Source organism: Gopherus flavomarginatus, chromosome 1 (genome assembly GCF_025201925.1).
Source record: "Gopherus flavomarginatus isolate rGopFla2 chromosome 1, rGopFla2.mat.asm, whole genome shotgun sequence".
Classification (NCBI taxonomy): Eukaryota; Metazoa; Chordata; order Testudines; family Testudinidae; genus Gopherus; species Gopherus flavomarginatus.
Genome location: NC_066617.1, coordinates 292,445,243 through 292,471,100, shown reverse-complemented (window position 1 = coordinate 292,471,100; position 25,858 = coordinate 292,445,243). Strand labels below are relative to the sequence as shown.

Sequence of the window (25,858 nt, the reverse complement as noted above, 5' to 3'; positions counted from 1 at the left end):
CTCTCACTGCGGTTCGCAATCCCAGGCCAATGGGGGTGGCGGGAAGCCGCGGCCAGCACATCCCTCACCTGCTCCGCTTCCCACTGCCCCTGTTGGCCTGGGACGGCAAACCACGGCCAGTGGGAGCCGCAGTCAGCCGAATCTGCCAACGCAGCAGGTAAACAAACTGGCCCGGCCTGCCAGGGTACTTACCCTGGCGAGTCGCGTGCTAGAGGTTGCCGACCCCTGCCTTAAACCCTCTTGCCAGAATACATGCATATAACTGGAATGGACTTCTACTTTCATACGTCCACTTTAATAAAGCAAGCCGTGTGAATTCAAGACTAACTCTGTTGTCAGAGAGCTAGTATAAATAATCTGCTATAACTTGATCTTTTTTCAAACTGATGCTGTCTCTCAATAGTGACAGCGTATATAATCTATTCATTAAACCACAGCCCAGTATTTCATTACTGCTATACATACATTAACATAGCTATCAGGTTTAAACATATTGAACAGCCTCTCTGTATGAGAATCTGGAAAAGATGCAAAGATAGTAAACATTAATAAAACCCACAAACATCCCAGTCATTAAGCACCAAATCTATATAACTTATTAACTTTTAATCCAATCTTTTTTAGAAATAAAACAAATGTAAGTTCCAAATTAACATTAATATGAGTCACAAATGGTTGCAAATTCCCTAGATACAATTATCTCACTACATTTAATTAAATTCTGTAGGCTTGGAGTGTTCTAACTACTGTAGAGTATTTGTCCTATCTCTGATGTATCTTGGAGAGTGTCTTTTTTGTTTAATCTCCTTTGGCATTATTTAAATTGCTTCAGAATTTTCATTTCATGAGGAAAATTTTCTCTGGCTTACAACTGAGCCAGTGAGCATTGAGCAATGTCTAATTTTATTTTTTTTTTAATTTTATTTTATTCTGAATTGCACACTGTAGGGAGATACCTTTGACTTCCTAGCAGCCACACTCTGTGCCAACATCCAAATACTGGACACTTAAGCCAGGTTTTCTGTGTCCTAAAAGTATACACATGGCATGGTTATCTAACCTGACTGAGAAAGGACTCAGTCACAAAACCATTACATTACATATTACAGTATTTCAAAGCTTCATAGGGTGTCCCTCAAAAGGAAATCTCCTTTGACCTGTAATTGTTTCCAGTTCTCCATATTTTCTCCTCAGTTACGTTGCTACACAAACATCCTACAGTGCAGCCTAGCTTCATGTTACCAGTGAATGCTGGAAGTCCTATTAGCTCACTCTGGCTATGGTAATAATGAGAACAGGGATGTGTGTTTCCAAAGTGCTTAAGTGTAGCTATCTTACTAATCATAGCTGCATTTGTTTTACATTATTAAATCATATACAATTCCCCCTCTCTCCCTAGCCCGGTGAAAAGGTTCCTTCATTAACATTGATGAATGATTGGTGTTGCTTATATATTTCTCTATGTGTGTTTACTCAGTTTACTGAGCACTGAATTGTTAGTTCTCTTTCATCTTTAGAATGCCAGTCTTTTTTCATTCTCTTTGTACGTGAGATTGAAGGCTCGTGAAAATGTTCCTGGTTGGCCCAAGTCCTCAACAGACAGTGTAAGCACATCACAAACCCCAGCAATCAGGTTTCCCACAATACTGCCCCATGGTTGTGCATCAGTCCACACACTTTAAGGATGAACAGGGAATTAATTCTCCAGGGCATATATTCAGTCCTTGGCCTCATAGACTTATAGACTTTAAGGTCAGAAGGGACCATTATGATCATCTAGTCTGACCTCCTGCACAATGCAGGCCACACAATCTCACCCATCCACTTCTATAACAAACCTCTAACCTATGTCTGAGTTATTGAAGTCCTCAAATCATAGTTTGAAGACCTCAAGCCGCAGAGAATCCTCCAGCAAGTGACCTGTGCTCCATGCTGCAGAGAAAGGCAAAAAACGTCCAGGGCCTCTGCCAATCTGCCTTGGAGGAAAATTCCTTCCCGACCCCAAATATGGTGATCAGTTAAACTCTAGCATGTGGGCAAGACTCACCACCCAGCACCCAGGAAAGAATTCTCTGTAGTAACTCAGATCCCCCGCCCATCTAACATCCCATCACAGACCACTGGGCATACTTACCTGCTGATAATCAAAGATCAATTGCCAAAATTAGGCTATCCCATCATACCATCCCCTCCATAAACTTATCAAGCTTAGTCTTGAAGCCAGATATGTCTTTTGCCCCCACTACTCCCCTTGGAAGGCTGTTCCAGAACTTCACTCCTCTAATGTTTAGAAACCTTCATCTAATTTCAAGTCTAAACTTCCTAGTCTCCAGTTTATATCCATTTGTTCTTATGTCCACATTGGTACTAAGCTTAAATAATTCCTCTCCTTCCCTAATATTAATCCCTCTGATATATTTATAAAGAGCAATCATATCCCCCCTCAACCTTCTTTTGGTTAGGCTAAACAAGCCAAGCTCTTTCAGTCTCCTTTCATAAGACAGGTTTTCCATTCCTCGGATCATCCTAGTAGCCCGTCTCTGAACCTGTTCCAGTTTGAATTCATCCTTCTTAAACATGGGAGACCAGAACTGCACACAGTATTCCAGATGAGGTCTCAACAGTGCCTGGTATAATGGTACTAACACCTCCTTATCTTTGCTGGAAATACCTCGCCTGATGCATCCTAACTGCATTAGCTTTTTAACGGCCATATCACATTGGCGGCTCATAGTCATCCTGTGATCAATCAATACTCCGAGGTCCTTCTCCTCCTCTGTTACTTCCAACTGATGTGTACCCAATTTACAACTAAAATTCTTGTTATTAATCCCTAAATGCATGACCTTGCACTTTTCACTATTAAATTTCATCCTATTACTATTATTCCAGTTTACTAGGTCATCCAGATCTCCCTGTATGATATCCTGGTCCTTCCCTGTGTTAGCAATACCTCCCAGCTTTGTGTAATCCACAAACTTTATTAGCACATTCCCACTTTTTGTGCCAAGGTCAGTAATAAAAAGGTTAAATAAGATTGGCCCCAAAACTGATCCCTGGGGAACTCCACTAGTAACCTCCTTCCAGCCTGACAGTTCACCTTTCAGTACAACCCGTTGTAGTCTCCCCTTTAACCAGTTCCTTATCCACCTTTCAATTTTCATATTGATCCCCATCTTTTCCAATTTAACTAATAATTCCCCATGTGGAACCGTGTCAAATGCCTTACTGAAATCGAGGTAAATTAGATCCACTGCGTTTCCTTTCTCTAAAAAAATCTGTTACCTTCTCAAAGAAGGAGATCAGGTTGGTTTGGCATGATCTACCTTTTGTAAAACCATGTTGTATTTTGTCTCGATTACCATTGACCTCAATGTCCTTAACTACTTTCTCCTTCAAATTTTTTTCCAAGACCTTACATACTACCGATGTCAAACTAACAGGCCTATAGTTACTCGGATCACCTTTTTTCCCTTTCTTAAAAATAGGAACTACGTTATTAATTCTCCAGTCGTACGGTACAACCCCTGAGTTTACTGATTCATTAAAAATTCTTGCTAACGGGCATGCAATTTCATGTGCCAGTTCCTTTAATATTCTTGGATGAAGATTATCTGGACCCTCCGATTTTGTCCCATTAAGCTGTTCGAGTTTGGCTTCTACTTCATTGGCCTGTCCAATGAGATTGGTGCCAATTAGGATTAGTTGCAATGTGGATACTTGCTACCACTTCAATTCACACAAGCCACCATAGAGATATTAAAAGATAAAAATGTTGATTACGTATGACTTGGTCTGGATTTGAACTGGAAATGAAAAGGTACACATCAAATTGCAATTTCAAACTCAGAGAGTATATCTACACTGCACACTGAGCGTGGGCTCTCAATCAGTTTTGAGGCCAAACCCATCTTCCGTCTACACACAGATCAGCTTGACTCAGGTTAGCAACCACTCAGGACCTCCCCACTCAGGATGTGGGGAGGGAAAGAGTCAGAGATCAAGTCCCACTGCACTTCGGCTTCAAGCATTGTCGTATTGCAATGTGGACACAGCTCAAGTCACAGACCTGGGTCAGAATGTCTGCATAGTGCAGTATGGATGCTTTAGCATGGCTGAGACATCCAGGTCTAACAATTGTAAACCTAAGTTTATAATGCAGTGCAGATGCACAAGCATGGGCTTAGAAACACTGAGTCTACAAGTCCAGGTCCCACAGACCCTGGCTTAGTGTGCAGTGTAGACATGCCTCTAGTAATCCTGTCATAAAATGGCCTGATTGTGAGATGTGCTGAGAACATGCAACTCTCATAAAAGTACCAACAAAAAAATCACACCACTTACAAATCCAAAATACACTCATTTTGTCAATTATATTACCACCAAGAAACACTTCCTGGATTTTTGAAGACAATTTATTCTTCCAGGTTTAAATAAGGTCGCTATGAAATACTTGTTTTGTTTTAAGTAGTAAATGGAACGTGATGTGAAAAGTCCAAACAGGAGCACTTACATGCAGTATCATTTTGCAAATATGGTTTTTAGTACCAGCAAAAAACCTGAAGCACAAAATAAGAGGATTGGAAACAAGAACAACATTATTTGTTTGATCTAAGACCCTTAAATGACCAAGGGCTTTCTGTATAATCACGGAGCAAAGTCTCTAACAAACATGAAACGTCAGTCTCAGGCCAGGTCTACACTACAAACTTTTGCTAAAGCAAGTTACATTTGCACAAAGCTGCAGCAGTTACCATATCACTTGTGCATGTGCATCGGGACTGCACGTACTCACTAGGAGTGCTTGTTTCAATGCAGGTTACACAGTATGCAACTCGCCACAGTCCAGCACACTATATTTTGGGAAGTTTTGGCAATGTGTGGTGGGGCATAAACAAGCAGCAAAAGAGGTGACTCAGACTGCAGAGTCAAGTTCCCATCATGCAACTTTCTCCAATGCCATCTCTATCACAGAATTTTCATACTTATTTTGAAAATTCCACCCACAAAGGACTTGTCATGGTCCACTATCTCTGAGAGAAGCATGGAGGCTATTGTCATGAGTATTGCAAGCATGGGATACCTGCAGAGCCACAAGAAGAGCCATGGGGAACATGATGATTTCCTGGAGGGCAGATTGATGGTGGCATTCATATAGCAGCGGCAAATGGTGGAGCACTGTTTCTAGGCCAAAGAAATAAATACTGGCCGGTGAGATTGCATCGTAATGCAGGCTTGGGATGAAGAGCAGTGGCTGCAGAACTTTCAAATGTGCAAGGCCACATTCCTAGATCTGTTTGCTGAGGTTACCCAGCACTACAGCGCAGACACACCAGAATGAGAGCTCCACTTGACAGCGGAGTGGCGATCGCACTCTGGAAACTTATAATGCCAGATTGGTACCGGTCAGTGGAAAATTGTTTGGGAGTTGGAAAGTCCACTGGCAGGGCGACTGTCATACAAGGGTGCAGGGCCATTAATCATCTCCTGCTATGCAGGACCATGACGCTCAACAATATGCAGGACACAAGGATGGATTTGCAGCAATGGGGTTCCCAAACTGTGCTGGAGCAATAGATGGCATGCATATCCCTATTCTGGCACCAGACCACTTGTCACATAGTACATCAAACAGAAAGGGCTATTTTTCTATGGTTATGCAAGCACTGTCAGAACACCAGGAATGTTTCACCAACATCAGCATTGGCCAGTTGGGGAAGGTGCATGACGCACACATCTTTAAGAACAGAGGATGGTTCAGAAAGTTACAAGCAGGTACTTTCTTTTCCAGCCAATGGATTAACATTGGTGGTGTTGAATAGTGATCTTGGGACACCTAGATCCTACCCCTTACTCCCCAGCTCATGAAGCTGCACGCTGACCACCTTAACAGCATCAAAGATAGATTTGCCTAACGGCTCAGAGGAATGGCAGTTGGACGTTCTTTTGGTAGATTGAAGGTTCGCTGATGCTGTTTACCCACTAGACTGAATCTCAGTAACCAATATATCAGAACAGTTACAGCTGCCTACTACGTCCTGCACAATACATGTGAAGAAAAGGGGGGGGGGAAGTTACCACTGAGGTGGAGGAGTTTGAACAGCCAGACACACGGGCTATCAAAACAGTTCAATGTGGAGCTATACGGCTTAGGGAGGCTTTGAAAGAACACTAACTGCGAGCCACAGTAATGCATTGTGGTGTACTGCACTTCACCTGGCCCTACAGTTTGGAGGCCTGTTAGGAATTGCATGGTGCTTGGTGCGCATCTATGAATATAATACTGACAATGCAGCAATTAATGTTGTGGTGCTTCCTGTGTTTGTCATTGATCCTATAAGTTGTGTCACAGTGTACAACAACAAGTAAATGTGTACTTTCACTACCACCAGACATTACGCAGTATATGTTGGGAATCAATAAAGATGAGCTATTAACCAAACAATACAGTTTTATTGACCAATGAAAACACCTTAAGAAATTCTGTTCAACTTAAAAGCAAATACATTAAAACCTTAATAAATTTATGGAACAGAGGTTAAATAAGAGGAAGAAACATTCGTGTCCACTTTAGCTACACATACATCAACTGTGTCTCTTACAGGTTACTGTATCTGAAGCTGTCATTGCCCTTAATGTCCCCCTGTATAGAGTGGTAGGGATAGGGATGCAGCCCCTGATGCCACGTTAAATGTGCAGCGTGGCTGTAGGGAGGTGCTGTACTTTGTAGTACTCCATGGCCTGCAAATGGAGGCAAGCACAGGATTGTAGGTCCACAAGAGTCTGCAGCCAGAGAAGCCCCATTATCACAGGCAGCTCCAGGCACCAGCGCTCCAAGCGCGTGCCTAGGGCGGCAAGCCACAGGGGGCGCTCTGCCGGTCGCCGCGAGGGCGGCAGGCAGGTTGCCTTTGGCGGCATGCCTGTGGAGGGTCCGCTGGTCTCACGGCTTTGGCGGATCTCCCGCAGGCGCACCACCAAATCCGCAGGACTGGGAACCTCCCACAGGCAAGCCGCCGACGGTAGCCTGCCTGCCGTGCTTGGGGCGGCAAAATACCTAGAGCCGCCCCTGCCCATTATGCCCTGATGTATCTCCTACTCCTTTTCCTGGCGAGACTCCTGGATCTTTCTGCTCTTTTCCTCTCCAAACAGTCTGCAACATTCATCCTCCACGCCCTCTGCTCATGGAGGATGCAGCAGCACTGGCTTGCAGGATCTAACTGAACATGTCACTCCAAGTCCTCTTCTTTCTCCTCCTCATCTGTATCAGACATTCCAAGAGTGTGGAGGGGGAACCCCTCAAGACCGCAACAGCCATAAATGCAGATAAAACACAAAGAGGTACCATTGTCTGTATAGTCTGAACGGAAATTGAAAGTTAGATTCAGAACTCCCTTCCCTTGCTCCCCTAAAGTTTTAAACAAGACTTGATTACTGACACTTGTGCTTCAGAGTGATTGTGCACGGTGCAACTCACAGCACCAGCCATGCTGAATATGGCCTGCTAGGGGTGAGGGAAATGCATTAAACTATATGGGAGTATAAGTCAGTGCCGCTGAATACAGCACCATTTTCCATAGGTGATGGTGATTTCAGTTGTTATCTCATTCCTCAAGGTAACAAAGGCACAAAGGGCAGAGCTGCTGCTGGTGTCCCAAAGGTACCCAGGCCCATATGCTGCTAGACTGTTTACTGCAATGCTGCCTGCCAAAGTTATAGCCAACTGGCATGGAGAAAAAAGTGTCCTACTGTGGAGGAAGAAACCTTTGGGAGAGGATTGCAGAGGACCTCCATGGAAGTTTCATCAAGAGCTCTCAGAAGGATTTCAGAGACATCTGTGTACATAAACTGCTCCGGGACGCCCCGGTCTAACTCTATAGGGGAAGGAAAAGCAGATAACAACTCTCTCTCTCTTTGTTGTGAATTAATGAAAAGTTGATAGCTGTGTCCTGCTAAGCTGGGGATGCCATCACTGCAATGGGAAATAAACTTACACACTTACCAAAGATTCCTTCCCCTGCTTTGGGATCACCCATGTTCGACTGCCAGGACTGACTGGACTGTGGTGGAGTCTCAGACAGGCTCTGGCTCAAAGCATAATGGAGCCCCCCAGTCACATGTCCCCCATCCTCTTGCTCTACCTCAATCCTTGTTGTTCATGCCAGGTACCTCTGACTCGGGCTCCTCGGAGGTATCCATGGTGTATGCAGGTAGTGGTGGGGTCTCCACAAAGTATCGCGTGCAGCTTTTTGCAAAAGAGGCAGATCTGAGGCTTGGCACTGGATCAATTGTTGTCCTCTTTGGCCTTCTGATATGCCTGCTGCGGTTCCTTTGCTTTCAGGCAGCACTTCTGCTGCTCCCCGTTGTACCTCTTCTCCTGCATTCCCTGTGCAACGTGCTCATAGATATCCAAATTTCTACAGCTGGCCTGTAACTGTGCTTGAACAGTCTCTTCTTCCCACCAGACCAGGAGATCCAAAATCTACTGTCTACTCCAGACTGGAGTGCATCTGAATTGTGTAGCTGGCATGGTTAACTGGGCAGTTGCATACGACAATGGAGAGCAACTACAGGTGGGCTTGCCAAGATGAACAACCAGGAAAAGCCATTTCAAAAATGTGTTGGGCTTTAAAGGGGGGAGTGGCTTCCAATCTCCATTACCCCTAGGCAGTGGAGTTAACAATTGTGATCAGAGCAGTCATTGTCAGGCATTGTGGGACTGCTGCTGGAGGACTGGAAAAATCAACATAAGTAACTCAGCATCTACAGTTACTCTGTACTGACCTCAGTAATTCAACCATTGCTCAATGTGGCTCATGGAGCTGGTGTTACCATGACAATGTAATGGAGAGTTTGCATTGGATGGAGAAAAATTTAAGTGTAAACACATGCACAAACACAAGATAGTTTACGTCAACCTAACTTTGTAGTGTAGTCCAGGCCTCAGACTGATGAGAACTGACAGAAAGAAAACACAGCGTTGTGTCTCTTTCCAACCAAAAATTAGCTATCTTCATAAATCTAGGGTTTCAGAATTCTAAAAACTTGTAAACATTTATGAAAGATACCACATATTTGCCATAGGCTTCTTTTCCCACCAGTAGAAAACCATCAGGAATTGAAATGTCCAATCCACGTGAGATCTTATGGGTAACAGAGTAATACTAAGGTATTTCCAGCATGTCAAACACCTTCATTGACTCGCAAAACATTACCATTGGGGGATGGAAAACATGTACTGGGTCAGATTCAGAAATGAAATATCAGGTTGATCTTATTAATGTATAGACTTTGAATGAACATACTATATATTTTTTGTTTCTCTCTCTACTTTGAGAATATATTTTTTAAATTATAAATAATACCTAATATTGATTCATCAAAATAGAACAGTTTGATGAGGCAGATAGGCCCCACAATGGCAACAAGAGTGTTTATAAGAGCCTGTAGATCCATCTGGCCCCACCTCCCTACACCTTCAGCAGATGTCAGGCATAAAGAGGGGACATAAAAGGAGGAGACCCCAGTTCTGGGCTGATGAGGAAGGAGGGCAGAGCTCCACTTCTCCTGATGTGAGAGAAGCCTGGTTGCAACCCAGAGTGTAAGCAAGCCTGTCAGTCAGATGAGCCTTCTGCTAGAAGGGAGGACAGGTTCCTGGGGGACCAAATAAAGTATGGACTACTTGAACGCAAGCCCTGAACAGAACAGCAGGATCACACAGAATATTCATTGAATGACCTGTTTTGAGCTGTTTTTTATCTTGATTTTTTTCTGTACCTGAATACTTTCTGGGAGTGGTAGAACTGGTGTGATTTGACCCCTGAGCTAAAGCACCACTACCTTAGACCTCGCAAGAGATAGCGACTTACCAACAGAAACCTGCACCTAGGTGAGTCATGCCCTGCAGGCATGAAGGGATGCTGCAGAGGCAAAACCAGTCATAAATAGTTAACATACTGGAAATATGAAAGTGATATTTATACAGAATTTATTTTTTATAAATTAATTGAGAAATGCTCACTAGCACAATTAGAGGGTTATTCTTGCGTTAAATTCCTCTTTCCAGGATTTGGGTAAAAGAGCCTAATCCTTACGTTATGCAGGTGACACTATCTTTTCTTCACTTCAAATAACGTCACTGTCACAGAACTGACCCTCCACTTGGCTGAGATCAACCCATGCCTGAAGCACAGCTGGCTGAAGCTGAACCTGAACAAGACTGGTGGGCAGAAGAAAGCATTGGGAAGAGTTGGACGCTACAGAACAGTCTCTTTCAGCTGAAGGCACACAGCCACAAGTGATCAATATAGACAGTAGTTTAGGAGTGCTCCTGCATTACTTGTTGACACTAACCTTTCACATAGCAGTGTCCACGTTGAACACTTTTCATCATTTCTGGCTGGCAAAGAGACGACCCATCGTTGCAGAAGTTGACCTAGCCTCAGTAGTACATGTCTCTGTCACTCCCAAGCTGGGCTATGGCAATGCAATATGCTACTCACAGGCTTAAGTGCTTTGCTGAATAAGGATTTAAATAACTATATTCTCTAGACAGCAAATCTCACCTTCGGAAATATCCAGGTTTACGAATCACTTTGTCAAATCATTTATTTTATTGTAAAAAGGAAGCATTTTGTCTTATTTGTTTCCCTTAAGTTTGCACTTATGCGATTTTCCCAATCTTCAAAGGCCCTGAGTCCCAGCAAGCCTCCCTGAGGAGGAGGGCTGAATATGACTTCTTCAAATCCTATCAATGATGCCTCTGAGCATTAGATTGGGAACTGAGTTGTTTGAGACCAAGACAAGGTGCTCTCTTCCTTTGTGGAAGTGAAACTCTGCAGGAAGGGACTTCCCAATTCAAATTTCCAGCAGCATCATTAGTACTAGACACCCCCAGGCTTGACCTCTTCACTGGATTTCTAATTCACAACTAAATTCAAAAGCTTCATAGATAAAACAGACTAGCAGGGCCGCCCAGAGGATTCAGGGGGCCTGGGGCAAAGCAATTTCAGGGGCCCCTTCCAAAAATAAAATTGCAATACTATACAATACTATATTCTTATGGGGGCCCCTGCAGGGCCCGGGGCAAATCGCACGACTTGCTCCCTCCTCACGGGTGGCCCTGGGAAAAATAAACCTTACACATCTCAGCACAAACCCAGTTTTGAGAAAACTTCCTTACGAGGTATCGCTGGTTCTCAGTATCAGCTAGTGCTAAAAGGCATTAAAGTTCATTAAAAGGGTTGGACAAATATTTTCCATCAAAACTTTTTTTGGATCCAAAACTAGGGGGTTTTAAAAAGCAGAAAAAAATCACGGACAATGTCTGCTTTCCTTCAAAATTTGTTGTGTTTTTTTTAATTGAAAAGTTGAAATTAGTCTGCCAAAACCTGAATATAGTTTGGGGTTTCAGAAGTGTGTGGCCAAATATTTGCTGCTTGCTGTGTTTGATTGTTTAAAGATAATAAATAATAACTATAAAAAATTCTGCTTCAAAATATCCAAAACTTTTGAACCTCCTCAGCTTGTGACCAAACGCCTGAGCCCATCCAGTCAGAGATTTTTCCAGGTTTCTCATACTCTGCTGGCTTCCTTGACTCATATCTATCTCCATAACTTTGGGTTCATTTAGGTTAGAGCATAAGAACAGCCATACTGGGTCAAACCAAAGGTCCATCCAGCCCAGTATCCTGTTGACCAACAACAGCCAATGCCAAGTGCCCCAGAGGGAGTGAACCTAACAGGTAATGATCAAGTGATTTCTCTCCTGCCATCCATTTCCACCCTCTGACAAACAGAGACTAGGGACACCATTCCTTACCCATCGTGGCTTTAGGGTAGGGAAGGATGTGCCTCCCAAACAGCCTGGCCCTGCCCCCTATCCAACCCCCACCCACTTCTTGCCCCTCAACTGCCCACCCCCCTCAGAATCCCAGACCCATCCTGCTCCTTGTCCCCTGAATGTCCCCCAGAGACCCCCACAACCACCATCCTGGGACACCACCCCTGCTCTCTGTCCCCTGACTGCCCTGACCCCTATCAACCTCCCTCTGAGTCATGACAGACCCCCAGAATGCCCACGATCCAAGCCCCCCCCATTCCCTGTCCCGACAACCCCCCAACCTCTGCCCCCTCCCTGTCCCCTGACTGTCCTCGGGACTCCCTGCTCCTTATCTAAACCCCCAGCCCCTTACCCCCGGCTCCCCCCTCACCTCACCACATCCAGGAGCATCTCTGGACAGCTGCAGCATGGCTCTGGCAGGGCCTGAGCTCCACCCTGTTCAGAGCTGCATGGTAAGGGGGCGGGGCTGCAAGCTCCAGGCCAAGTGGAGGGAGCTCAGGCCCTGCTGGAGCTTGCAGCCCTGCCCCCTTACCATGCGGCTCTGAGCGGGGAGGAGCTCAGGCCCCGCCAGAGCCATGCTGCAGCTGTCCAGGGACACTCCTGGATGCGCTGAGGCTCCAGGAGAGGGGCAGAGGCGGGGTCAGGCCAGGGCCGGGGAGGGAGCCTCAGCCATTCTTGTGGGGGCCCCTGTGGAGCCCAGGGCCTGGGGAAAATTGCCCCACTTGCCCCACCTCTGGGCAGCCCTGCAGACTAGTGATTCTTCAGAGATTCTACCAGGGGCTACTAAAAGATTGTATGTGTTGTGTAACTTCAAAAAAGGACTTCCACACTGTTCTAATTCAAACCAGTCAAAACTAAGAATCAACCCAGTGTGCTATCAGGGCTTCTGTTAGAAAAGTATTTAAGATTATGATTCAGATCGTGAACCACTGTTTTGTCTGCTCTGATTGCAATATTTTGCCAGATGGAACAAAGAATAGGTTAAAATGTCAATATGTATTTATTAAATGTTAACATTCAAATTTATAGTCTTATATGGGACTGAAAGGACACTTAATATATACAGTACTAACCCGTTACAATGGGGCCAAGTATTTAAGTTTGTTCTTACAAAGCTGCTAGTTGCTTTTCATAGTATCTTCTCTTAAAATTCTTGGTTGGGGTTTATTTTCTTTGTGTCTAAGGGTGAGCTTATTTATTATTATATTAAGACTTTTCTACATATTGCTGCAGTTAGTTTGTCATAAAAATTATCTGAAGTTTAGTCTAAATATTTCTGAAGATAAACTTAGTGCTTCATATAACGATTTTCACTGTTATTTTGATTAAAAGTGAAAGAGAAGCAAGAGTCATAGAAAGTGGGATGCTTGTTGCTAGGCAACACGTGATACCTAGCTCTCGAATTCCTATAGCATGAAATATCTATAAAGGCTTCTACAGTGAATGACATCTAGTAAAGAGAGAAATCAGAGACACACGTTTACTGGAATGCGTCATAAATCAATGTAAGAAGCAGCACCTGCGCCACCCAATCCAGTTCCCAGGGTATACGGAAGTAAAAAGGCTATCCTGGACTGCAATTGGAGTGGGATGTGGGTCCATGGGGATATCATCAGAAACAGTATTTATCTGTAACCCAAATGAGGTAACACTACCAGTAAAGGACCAAAACACCACAAAGGTCTTGGCAGGGAGGGGAGCTGCATACTTTGGTCATCTAGTTGGAGAGTTTAGTTTTTATCATTTCGTTATGATGTTATTTTTAGACAAGAAAGGAGTGCATTGAGTGACCTACTGGATGGAAGTAGAGGATTTATTAACAACACATAAACAATCTGCAAGAATTCTGTATATTTATCTCAGTCCTTTTGAAGCTTAATTCAAATTAGCCGTTCTGGTTCTAATGAGTATACTCAATATCACTTGAATAAAGGTTTGCAAGATTGATCCCCTTTTCTTTATGAAGTCTTAATATTTGAAACTAATGAATTATTTTAAAAAACACCTTATTACTCATCTCTGTTTTATTGCTTTCAGTTAGGAAGACATTTGAAACAGGGACTCTGCAAACTCAATGAAGACAGGGAAAATTTCTCTTCTGATGTCTTATTTTAAAATGCACCAGTACTATGCATCCGTCATGCATCCGACTTAGTGGATATTCAACCATGAAAGCTCATGCTCCAATACATCTGTTAGTCTATAAGGTGCCACAGGACTCTTTGCTGCTTTTACAGATCCAGACTAATACGGTTACCTCTCTAATGAAGTACTATTTTGATATTTTAAGACCTGGTTTGTCAAAAGCAGATGTAGTATGGAACATAATAGGGAATGCACTACCCTTTTGAAAGTTTGTCCATATATATTTTAAAGAGCCCTTAATCTAGAAGTGTTGGCTCTTTCAGCCACTATAGGTTATTTGCCAATAAGAAGTAGGAAACCAAAGTGCAGATATGAATGCACAAAAAACCTTCTGGTACACCAAATAAAAAAAAATAGTCAAAAGTCATGTGCAATACCTACATTTTTAAAGCTAAATAGTCAAAATTCATGTGCAATATCTACATTTTTAAGCTAAATAGGTTTTTTCCATTTGTTAAATTTTAAATACAAACTAAATTCTCACCTCTTACGTGTCATCATCCTAAAGAGATTCATTTTAATAATCAGTGGTGTTTAAATTACAAGAGGGCAATTAATTACATGGAGCAAAGAAAAACAGAATCATTCCTCCTTCTGCCAAACTCATACAAATGCTGCCAGTTATTTTTAACATTTCCAGACATTTGAGTGAACTGATTTTACTCTGGGGCAGATTCTGCGCCGAAAATTTAAAATTCTGCAAAATTCTGCATATTTTATTTGTCAAAATAATGCAATATAATCACACCACTTTCAATTGTTTTGGTAATTTATTTAAACTACAATAAAGAAACAAGGTCACAATAACTATTCAGCATTTCCTAAACATATGAAAGTTACATTACAAACACTTGGTAACTTATACCCTGCAGTCCAGTTATAAACCTGGATTTTCATTTAAATTACATCACACAACACCAAACATGGGGGGAAGAAAAGGAGAATGTCATTTTAAATTGCTCAGATTTTCACACATGAAAGTCATATAGTTTTGCTACTCATTGTCCTGGACTGGGCTGGGTACTTTGGGAAGTGCTTGCTTCTGATTGTCCTGACATTTCATTGACTTCTTGGTAAATGTTTATTTGCTCTCGAAGTCTTTTTTTTTTAAATGGGTAGGTAAAATAAATCCTGAGCTGTAATCTAACTCCACCGTGCCACTTTGGCACAGAAAAAGAGTGAGAAAGCACATAGATCTTCCTAGCTGATTCCCTTGCTGTCATCTGTAAGGCTTTACATCACTCTGGCAATGTAGGGGCCTTAAAACTTTTACAGGTTTTATGCTCCTGGGGGAATTGACAGAGAATGGGAACAGTTAACTAATAATAGGAACATTAACAATGTTACTAGGATGCAAGCTGCTACATTTCTGCATCGGGGAAAGAGCCTTCCTCCTGCATAATAAGACCACCTACCCCTTCATGCCCCCAGCAAGCCTCAATTGTTGACAGGCGCGCACCCATGCCCAGCCCCGTCCCCAATGGTGATCCACGGCTCCCCCACAGGCACACATGCCCAGCCCCTCCCACAGTGATTTGCATTTCTGAGGCTGGTCCAGGAACACTGGAACAGAAACACTGCCTGGACTGCCAGGGAAGAGACGCGTGTCCCCCTGCAGATTTCTTTGGCATTTTTTTGCACGGGGGCACAGAAATAAGTGGGCCATATGAATTCTGCGCTTCTGCAGGGGCACAGAATTCTGCCAGGAGTATGATTTACAACCATCATATTCTTTTAATTTCCTAGGTTTGGGCTTTAATAAAATGATTTAAAAATGTAAAACTATTTCCAAGACACAAGAGAATGCTGGGCTGCACAATATACACACTCAGCACAAGAAGAATTGTGGAATTCTGCCTTATTCCATACACCTTCATATAGATCATATTCCATTTACAACATTGAATTAAAACAAAATTCCATGAGATTTCTTACATGTCTACATCACATGAAAGTCAACAGGATGTTAAGAAATCATACTTAAATGAGAATTTCCATAGAACATATGGATGCATATTGCCAATTTATTTTACTAATAACTGACCAACATTCCATTTTCACAGAACAAAACACAAGACCTGTGCACAGTTTCTAAACTCACACTACTGTGTCAAATCAATAGAGATTTTCAACAGATTTCTAGAACGTGTATCCAGTAACTACGGACTGGTCTGACCAAACTGCTTCTTCAAAAAAAAAAATGCAACTTTTCCTTTTTTAATAATGGTCAAAATTATCTATTTTCAGACCTTCCATTCTCAAAAATGGTAGAACCATTTTTGCTAAGACTTTAAACAACATCAGCATATTACTCCCAGGATGAGAACAAAGGTGCAAGATTTCAGCTTTCAGCATCTGAAAATAAACCTTTAGAATGGAAACACTCATGCAACCTTAAATTCTTGTTGGAACTATGCTTGTTGTGGTTCAACATCATACTTTAACAATAAAATATTATTAGTTAATTAGTATAAAAATGGAGAATGAAGGTCAAAATGTGAAATCCAATTTGCAGAAAAGAAAGCACTCACGTGTGAAATTCATGACACCATCAGCCCATTTCCCTATAGCCAGAAGGAGAGGGAAATCACAGAGCAGGATTAATCAATCCTTGTTTTTTTACAGAGTAAAAGCTCTACTATAGGTAAAATATGCCATTTAATGATGCTCAGTTTCTGTTATCTAATCATCATTCCTCAATCTTTTATGTATAGACAGCTTCAAAAAAGTAACTGAGGTGTTCATGCACAGCCACTTTTTTCATAAGTGTATTCTCACTGTGACTTTTTCCAGCAATTTTTCCCATCTCGGCACCAGACCAAGAGCAAGGAGCATCAGACCCTTGTCTCCATAATTATAGAACTAACAATACTTCTGACATGTAATCTTGAACATAATAACTGATATGTTTATTGCAGTTATGCAAAAGTAGCTTGAAGCAGGCAAGTTTCATGTTCCAATTTCTCCGCCCCCTCTCTCCCATCTAATCCTGTATCAAGTGCCTTCATTCACTCTCCACATGTAGGTTTAGCATCTTCAGGGTGCATTCCAGATTAGGTTCAGTGCTGGATGAAAAATCTATCTGATTCTTCTTGCAGTAGAAATGCAGTATTACCTGTCTTTATAATCTTGCTTGAAGTTATAAAATAACTTTGATTTATCTTTCTGCCCATTTTCAAAATTAAGACTTTTTTCCTATTAAGAAGCTGCTAAATGTCACAAGCAACTAGAGAAATAAACACAATATTTGCCCTCAAAATACATTTATAAAATGAAATACAACATAGTGCATTCAAGGAGATGAGGTAACTAGTTTTCTTATGATGCTTAACACTAATTCTACATAGGATGGTTACTGTACTAATTGCCACTTTGACATACCAGAAATTCAAGGAGCTAGGACTGACCTTTCAAGCCCTAAATGTACTGTGACTTAACAAAGTGACATCATATCTCTCTGCAAGTGATACTTTGTCAGATGAGATCAACTGAAGTGATCAAATCGACAGCCCTCTGAATTTATAAATTTGGGCTGGTGGCAAGATCACATTAGTTGAAGATCCATCTTCATCCAATCTGTTAACTTTCAGGGGGCATGCTGCAAAGCAAATCTACTTTCCCAGGAGGAGACAGTGGGATAGAAAGAATTAAGGGGAAAAAGGGTACCATTTTGTTTAAAATTTAATTTGAATCATGATCATTTGGGGAGATTTTAAGTTATTTTTACCCTTTTTTTGTACAAGACCAGGAGCATCGGATAGGTCATTTAAAAGAAATGCAAAGCAAATAAATGGCCTGCCACGTTCTCACTATACACACACTATTCAATGTAAACAGCACAAAACAATCTCTGTATGGAATCGGACTGCTTTCCTGTGTTTCACACAAAAATATGCTGTATAGTGCACCTTCTTTTACAATGAAAAAATAACCGGTAAAAGAAAATTCCTTTTGTAAGAACGCCCATCTCACTGAAATGTAAAACTGACTTGAAAGATGGCCCATACAAGGAGCAGACTTGATGAATGAATTCATTTTCCATGCAGTAAGCCAGTTACCTCCAATTTCCACTGCTTGACAGAGCCTCCTTACATGAAGGTCTGTTAAAGGAATAAATGTCTTACAAAAATGCCTTTTTTGGTAATGAACAAACGTGCTTAAGATGCTACTTGTGAGAAAGGCTGAAAGATGTAAGAATCCAGAGTCATACTGCAAATATTATACTAATTTGTCCCAAAACTTAGTAGAGAGTCACTCCCAGATTTGCCCCCAGGAAGAATAAAGAAACATCAGCACAGCAGAAAAATCTGAACAGGGACAAAATCTTTAACAGTGTGTTTATATCCAGTAGCTTATGTAAACTCTTGCATGTCTTTTCCTTTTATGCTTTGCAGGATATTGTAAAGAAGTTAAAGATCAACACTGAAGATCAAAACAGTGTTCACAAAATGTTATGCTGCTGCCCCTGTACAGTAGTTCAGGATCCAGTTTGCCTAATTACAGAAAAGAAAACTATTCAGAGGATAAACAAAACAAAAGCTACAACTTTCCAGTCATTACACCAGGTTCCCATCAAATCCTACATCAAATTCAAAATTCTATTGGCAAGTCCTTAGGTATGCTGGAGCAGTGGTCAGTGCAGCCTGGCAGAGGCCTGGGGGAGGAGATGGGTGAGGAGGTCTGTGACAAGAACAGACTGAATTCCCATGATTCCCAGTCAGCCTAACAGCCCTGGGGGAAAATCCTCAGCTGGCTGCTTAAGGCAGCAGTCAGCTCTCTTGAATTACTGGAAGAAAGCAAAAGGATCCAAAGTTCTGTCTCCCACATTGGATTTCTAAGGCCTTACCAGGGTGGAGCCAAGCTACCAACAACGTGCACCTCTCTCTGAAAGGATCTACCAAAACAACTGTGGACAAAATCAGGAAAAAAAGCAACAATGGAGCAGGATAGAAGCCTTCTCTGCAGCTGACCCACAGCTACAGCATTCTCTCCTGTGAGACTGAAACTATTGTAAATCTTAGTGCCTTAAGGACCATATGTATTTACATCTATTCTCAGTTACCTCAGTGCAATCCCAATGAAGTCCATAACAGAGGTCGGGAGTGGAGGAGGAATATACAAACTAGAGCTGGACAAAGTGGAGACATGGACCATATTCCAGTTTAAGGTAAACATAAAGAGATCCCACTTACATCTATGCCAGAAGAGTAGCCCCAGCTCACCAACCTGTAGGCACATCTAAAGTCAGAACATGACTATATATTTTTGTGCTACTTCAATGAAACATAGAAGCACCTTTAGAGAAGAAAATAAAAACGGAATCTATAATGATCCTTGTAATATTAGTTATGTTTTAGCATCCCATTCCTGGTCTCCTTAAACCCAATAAAAGTTTCACCATTGAGTTCAAGAGAATTAGGTTTAAATCCTTTGTCTGCATTTAGAAATAACATTCATGCTAGTAATATTAGAAATAGTTCTTTTTACAGGAGGAGCACATGGGAAGTATGTACATAAAAAGAGAATTTTAAAGTTTAATTAGTTTGATGGGTTTTATAAATATCTATAGGCTCCAGCCTGAGGTCTCTACATGACAGCAATGTTGTTATTAATCAGCTTAACTAGTCTATTCAATCAGCATGATATAACAGTTGCTGATAAGTGTCTATTTTAATAGGAGTGTATACACCCTAAAATTGATCAATTGACCACTAGTGTTGTCATTCATCATTTTTATGACATTTTACATAAAATGTACTTACTTGAAAGTAGTACAGATTAACTGAATTACTCTTAATTATCATGCACATTACAGACAAAAGAGCTCTGAAAAGGGAGAAAATAGATGTCTCTGCATGCAAATTTCCAAGCAAGCTCCTCATCAGGAAGGCTCCACTTCTTTTTGTTTTAATTGTGGGGAGGGTTTTCTTTTGGGTGTGGTTATAACTAATAGTGCACAATAATATGTATAAGTAGCTGAAATTCCTCCTTCCAGTGTGCATTACCTTGCATTGTCTGCACTGAATTTCATCTACAATCATGCTAATTAGCTATCTAGAGCTAGATTGTGCTATTTAGGCACAGCTGAAAATAAGGGTTGACACGGCACCATCCCATCTCATGGGAAGCACTAGAAGCTACTCTGCTGGCCAGTGCACAGGTACGTCTGTTCCCAAGGAAGCAGGAAAAAGGAAGTCCCTATAATCCCCACCAGCAATTCTGCCTGGTCCATACATAGGCTACACAGGAAAAGAAGGTAATGGGATGGGAATTTTTGTCTGCACGTCCACATAAGGGTCAGCAAGAATCTGGCCACTAGGTTGATTAGGTCCTTCTGGACTTCCTCACAATTCTTACTATTCTTTACTAATCAGAATTCTTTTGTGTCATCAGCATAGAAATTCACCAAATTTCTCTACCTTGTCTATCCCAAAGCCACACAGCATCCCAGACCCACTCAGGCTCTCAACTGTCATGTCACAGGAGTTTCCTATGTGATATGCCAAATGTGTAGGCAAAAGCTATCTCACCAGAATATACCGAATATACCTCCCTTCAAATGAAACAAATAGATGCCACAAGAAAGAGTTGATAGTTGGTGACAATGGGATCTGATCATATGAATATTGGATATTAGGAAAATTTTGGATATTAGGAAAAGCTTTTTCACTAGGAGGGTGGTGAAGCACTGGAATGGGTTACCTAGAGAGGTGGTGGAATCTCCTTTCTTAGAGGTTTTTAAGGTCAGGCTTGACAAAGCCCTGGCTGGGATGATTTAGTTGGGAATTGGTCCTGCTTTGAGCAGGAGGGGTTGGACTAGATGACCTCCTGAGGTCCCTTCCAACCCTGATATTCTATGATTCTATGAATGTGTACCACCAGTGTAAAATAAATACATTTTTAAAGAAAATGTAAATGAATTTCCAAGTAATTTTATGATCAGCTTTACAGCAACAACTGGAGCTGAAAATTGGATATTAAAGATGTTCTGGGGGTGGGGGGACACAAAACTTGCATGATTTAGAGTTACAAGTGTGATTTTAAGAAATAAGGGTGAGTTCTGAAAGTCAGTGTTGTTCTTTAAAGTCCAAAAAAAATTAGGAAGACATTTTTATCTAGCTGATGAGTCTTAAATTTTCCAATAAAGATCCAAACCACAAGCTGAAGATCTGGAAAAATGATAACTTGGGGTTTTATATACTGAAATGGTTGCATCTCTCTATTGTAAGTTACCTTAATGCAATTCTTTGATGACTCTCTGGAGAATTTTAAATTACTATTTTTTTAGTGCTTTTTATCTGATGATATCAAAGGGCCTTATTACATTAAGCCTCACATACCTTTTGGGAAATACGGTATAAACTGGAGCATAGAGAAGTGAAGGCCAGGTTTTCAAACTTGGGTGACTGACATTAGATATCTTATTCCACATTCAGGTGCATCAATAAAAGTGACCCAATTTCATAGGTACTGAGTGCCTGCTGTTCCCACTGGCCTCAGTGGCATGAGGATTGGGCACATAATACACAATCAGTCAGCAGGTACCATTTTATTGTGTGAACAAACATTTAAAAGCAGCCCTTTTAACTGATGCCCATTACAGTACTCAAAACTGCAGATGAATTATTCACATTTGCAGCCTTGTCGGCAGCAGCTCTGCTCAAATGCAGCAGACAAGTATGCAGTCATCTGTTTTAATTTGCTCATGCTGTTGCCACAAGTTATTAAGGACAGAAACTGGAAAGAGGACTGGAAGACAGAGAAACTCCCTAGGCAAGAAGGCCTGGGAGAGACCCTGGTCAGACAGACAACCCAAGACGGTGATGGGACTGAGTGGGAAGAAGTCGAGAGGAGGCAGTAGCAAATATGAAAGGAAAGCAGTACAGGGCTGCTGTTTATAGGGTCCCTGGATTGGGATCTGAAGTAGTGGGTGGGTCCAGGTCCCCTCGCTGGCCACTTGGGGAAGTGGCCTAAGCCCTGATTAGAGGATGTCTCGTTGAGAAGCCCAAGTGAAGGGCAGGACTTAAAAGGGACACCAGAGAGCTGGTGAGAACAAAGTCTCCAGGGAGAAAGCCCTGGGGACAGTGCTCTAAAACAGGGCAGGGACAGACAAAGTTTACCCAGAAGGGGCTGAGAACTGAGCTCAGAGACAGTGCGGCAGATATCAACAAGGGCACAGTGATAGGACCTAGAAGGGTAACTTCCTTCATGCAGTTTGACAGTGTGTGACCTGGCCAGAGGGCCACTTGACAAGGACAAGAGCCAACAGGGGGCACCAGGAGCAGAGAAAGGAAAGAGTGCAAGATCACACCCACCCAACAGGAGGCACTCACAAGAGGTTGGTGTGCCCTGTCACAGGCATAATAAATCCCAAACACTTTCACTAGTGGATTCAAGTCAGCTCTAAAATGCTGCATAAGAGGATTTCAATGAACAGTACAGTACATTTGTGAGAGGAGGACCACCTTGTTGGAAGAGAATGGGGGCAAGGCATTTGTCCACAGCAGGTGAAGGGCAGGAGGAAAGCCCTTGTCATTGGAAGCCTAAATACAATATATTTTTCCAAATGAAACAGTTTGAGGCAGAAGAAAGGATCTTGGTGAGGCAGCAGACTAGGAGGGAATGACAAAGCCTCACCCCCCACACACACTTAAAAAATGTGGAGCCCCATACAGCTATATTATACATTATAAGATGGTCCTGGTTGGACTTCCTCCCTTCCTCAGCCTTACCCATTGGTTTCACATGATCAGACTGACTCGTCAGGAAGAACATTCTGGCAGCCATCAATATTTGTAACTCCCTATCTGGAGTTGGTTGTTCCTGACACATTATTCTACGCCTATACGGGACTTGTCCCTGGACTACAGCAGCAATGGCTACAAAAGTTCAAGACTCCGTTTCCCAGACACCAGGAGTCTATGGCAGAGACACAACAAGCTGTAAGCTACTACCAGAATGAACCAGAAGCCAGAACTCAAAGATAAAGGGTTTGGTTTTACTTTTGCTGTTGTCCAAGTGGATCAGAGAGAGAAACATCATAGCCTGGGAGGTCCCCATTAAATGTCCCATTCCGACCCACAGGGAAACTTTTAACTTTGTTGGTAGTTACTGGGTCATTGAAGGGTGTCAGCCCAGCAGAGACAAACACTCCAAGAGGCTGAGGAGTAACTCCAGTTAAGGCTACCGAGAGCCAGCCTAATTTTCCATTGGACTCCAGATCAGGGAGCCTCAGGATGATCCTACCCTTTCAAGGACAAAGATCTTGTAATAAATCCTATGTTTGTTTATTTATTTTGCTTGTGAATTTTAAATTGGCCAATGATTATAGCACTGCATCACTCAGGAAAGAACTTGTGCTCAACTCACTATCTGCTTATGCTGGTGCTGGGAGGGAACTAGGTGGTTTGGGCCCACTGTAAATGATGGAGACTGAAGGGTTTAAGGTACTGTTGCTCTTTTATTATTCTATTTACTCCCATTCTTCCCTTATCCCTTATCATTTGTGTGTGTCTGTATATATATAGTATATACATATATATACACACACACATATACACACTAGTACAAGGGTCAGCAACCTTTCGGAAGTGGTGTGCCGAGTCTTCATTTATTCACTCTAATTTAAGGTTTCGCGTGCCAGTAATACATGTTAATGTTTTTAGAAGGTCTCTTTCTATAAGTCTATAATATATAACTAAAGTATTGTTGTATGTACAGTAAATAAGGTTTTTAAAAAGTTTAAGAAGTTTCATTTAAAATTAAATTAAAATGCAGAGCTTCCCAGACTGGTGGGACCTGGGTAGCGTGTGCGCCACTGAAAATCAGCTCGCATGCCGCCTTTGGCATGCGTGCAAGAGATTGCCTACCCCTGCACTAGTTTATAGTATTTGGTAATATACATTTTCCCAATGAACAGAACCCCTTGTGTTCCATGCACTAGGAAGGGCCCTAGTTCATGGAGGCACATCCCCAATATAAAGAACCCAGGCCACACATCCTGAGGTCAGAAGGAAGAAGCTGCTCCAAGCTGCTGGCAACAGAGAGAAGCTTAAACCACACCTCAGGGCTGGGATTACACACTTTTGTGCCGTTGTTTTACACTGCAGTACTTTTTGGAGATGCTTTAAAATTAATCTCTTCAGGGCAGGAATACTTTTATTTGTTTATACTTCTACTTACACTGATGAAAATAATGTACTAATAAAGAACCAGAATTAACATTAGGATACAGCAGATAAAACTGGATAATTTTTTAAACAAAGTTCTAACATTGATTATTAGCAAAATGTGGAATTCTTCCTCTCTTTAAAACTGAATTGGTAGGGAAGCAAAAGTTCAGTATAATCACAGTCAGATAATCACAGATGGACAGCTTTGTCCATTGTTCTAATATATAAGAGTTGCAAGAATCTGGGTGTTTTGGCTCCAGACATACCAATGGTGAGACACATTTCAGTAATCCTCATAAACATTCCTAAGAGAAAGTCATTGTTTGGGTGATCTGGAACAAAAACTGAACCCAGCACTCTGCAGACAGTTGGGCAGGGAGGGACTATAAAAGTTGTCTGGAGCTCTTAGCCCCTCCAAAGTGGGAAAGAAGAGTTCAATAAGGTGAAAACCATCATGCCTCCCCTTATTGCATCACATAACAGCATAGGGGTGCAGACTCTGCTCCCTCTTGATTGTGTCTCAGTAGCCATTCTCTACTTGTTTTCCCCAAAGCACCAGAAGATGTTATGCCCACTTCCACACTCCCATTAGGCAGCGCTCCTTCACACTGCCCTCATCAAATTAATGAAATAATATTATCTATTTAAACTGGCTGAGTTTTAAAGTGGAACAGGAGAGAGTTTACTTGTATTCCTACATCAACACAAATAGACTCATATTTTGTGAAGGTATCTGGCTAATAGTTTAAGACTCAGGGAGCAAATGACATCAAGAACCAGTACCCTTTAATTATATTTTAACAATTGGCCATTTAATTATATGGTAAATACCTTCTAATTACTAAATAAGTGTAAAAATATATCTGATCTCCTATGAAGCATAGTTTCACAGTAATTACATTATAGTACTAACTGGAATTACCTAGTAAACTACAGCAATATATGATCAGCTAATAAGTATATATAGTTACCAATTAAACTAGATGGAGTTAGTACATAATTGAATGGTTCATACTTACACCCCAGCCCCGCATTGTACATGTGCAGTACTGCAAACCCCAAGTGACCTCAAAAATCATGTCAGGCCTCAAAAAATCACGAAATTGGATTACATAAACATGAAATTTAAAAAAAATACTTTTTGAAGTATGTTATTTGCCTTCTGGTTTTTTTTGTGTTTTTTTTTAGCCTCTGAGGTCCACATGTTCAAGCTTTACTATGCAACCATGAGGGCTAGAAACTTTTTTTTTTTTTAGTTCTTTTTTAAAAATGTATGATTTTATCATATAAAGCCCCAGCACCTGCAGTCAAGTTAAGGAAAAGATCAAATATTACAATAAAAAAGCAGGAGTTGACAATGCTTAGTGTGCTTAAAACTTTACACAATGAGTAGTCCTATCAGAGTCAATAGGATTACTCACAGTGCATAAAGTTACACAGAGGGAGCCTTATTTGTTTACCTAAAAAACCTAACATTGAAAATAATGCTGGGTTGGAAGTCACACTGCCTGGGTTGTTAAACTAGACTGTAAAGTACACTAAACTGCATGAAACAATCCTGGACAGTTGATGGTTTAAAATGTCTTTTCATCCTGTAACTTCCTGTAATGCAGTCATGTAGACCCCTTTCTTGAATAACAGAGGACTCAGATTTTTATATTATATACAATTCTGTTGTGCCCTACACCATAGTACAGGGATC

The 25,858-nt window shown here is 41.7% G+C and overlaps 1 protein-coding gene across 4 annotated transcripts in view; it reads right to left on the bottom strand.

The window, feature by feature from the left end:
- Window positions 1-25,858, bottom strand: part of KLF12 (KLF transcription factor 12) — a 367,145-nt gene that overhangs the window by 263,688 nt on the left and 77,599 nt on the right. The gene's annotated exons all lie outside the window — the stretch shown is intronic.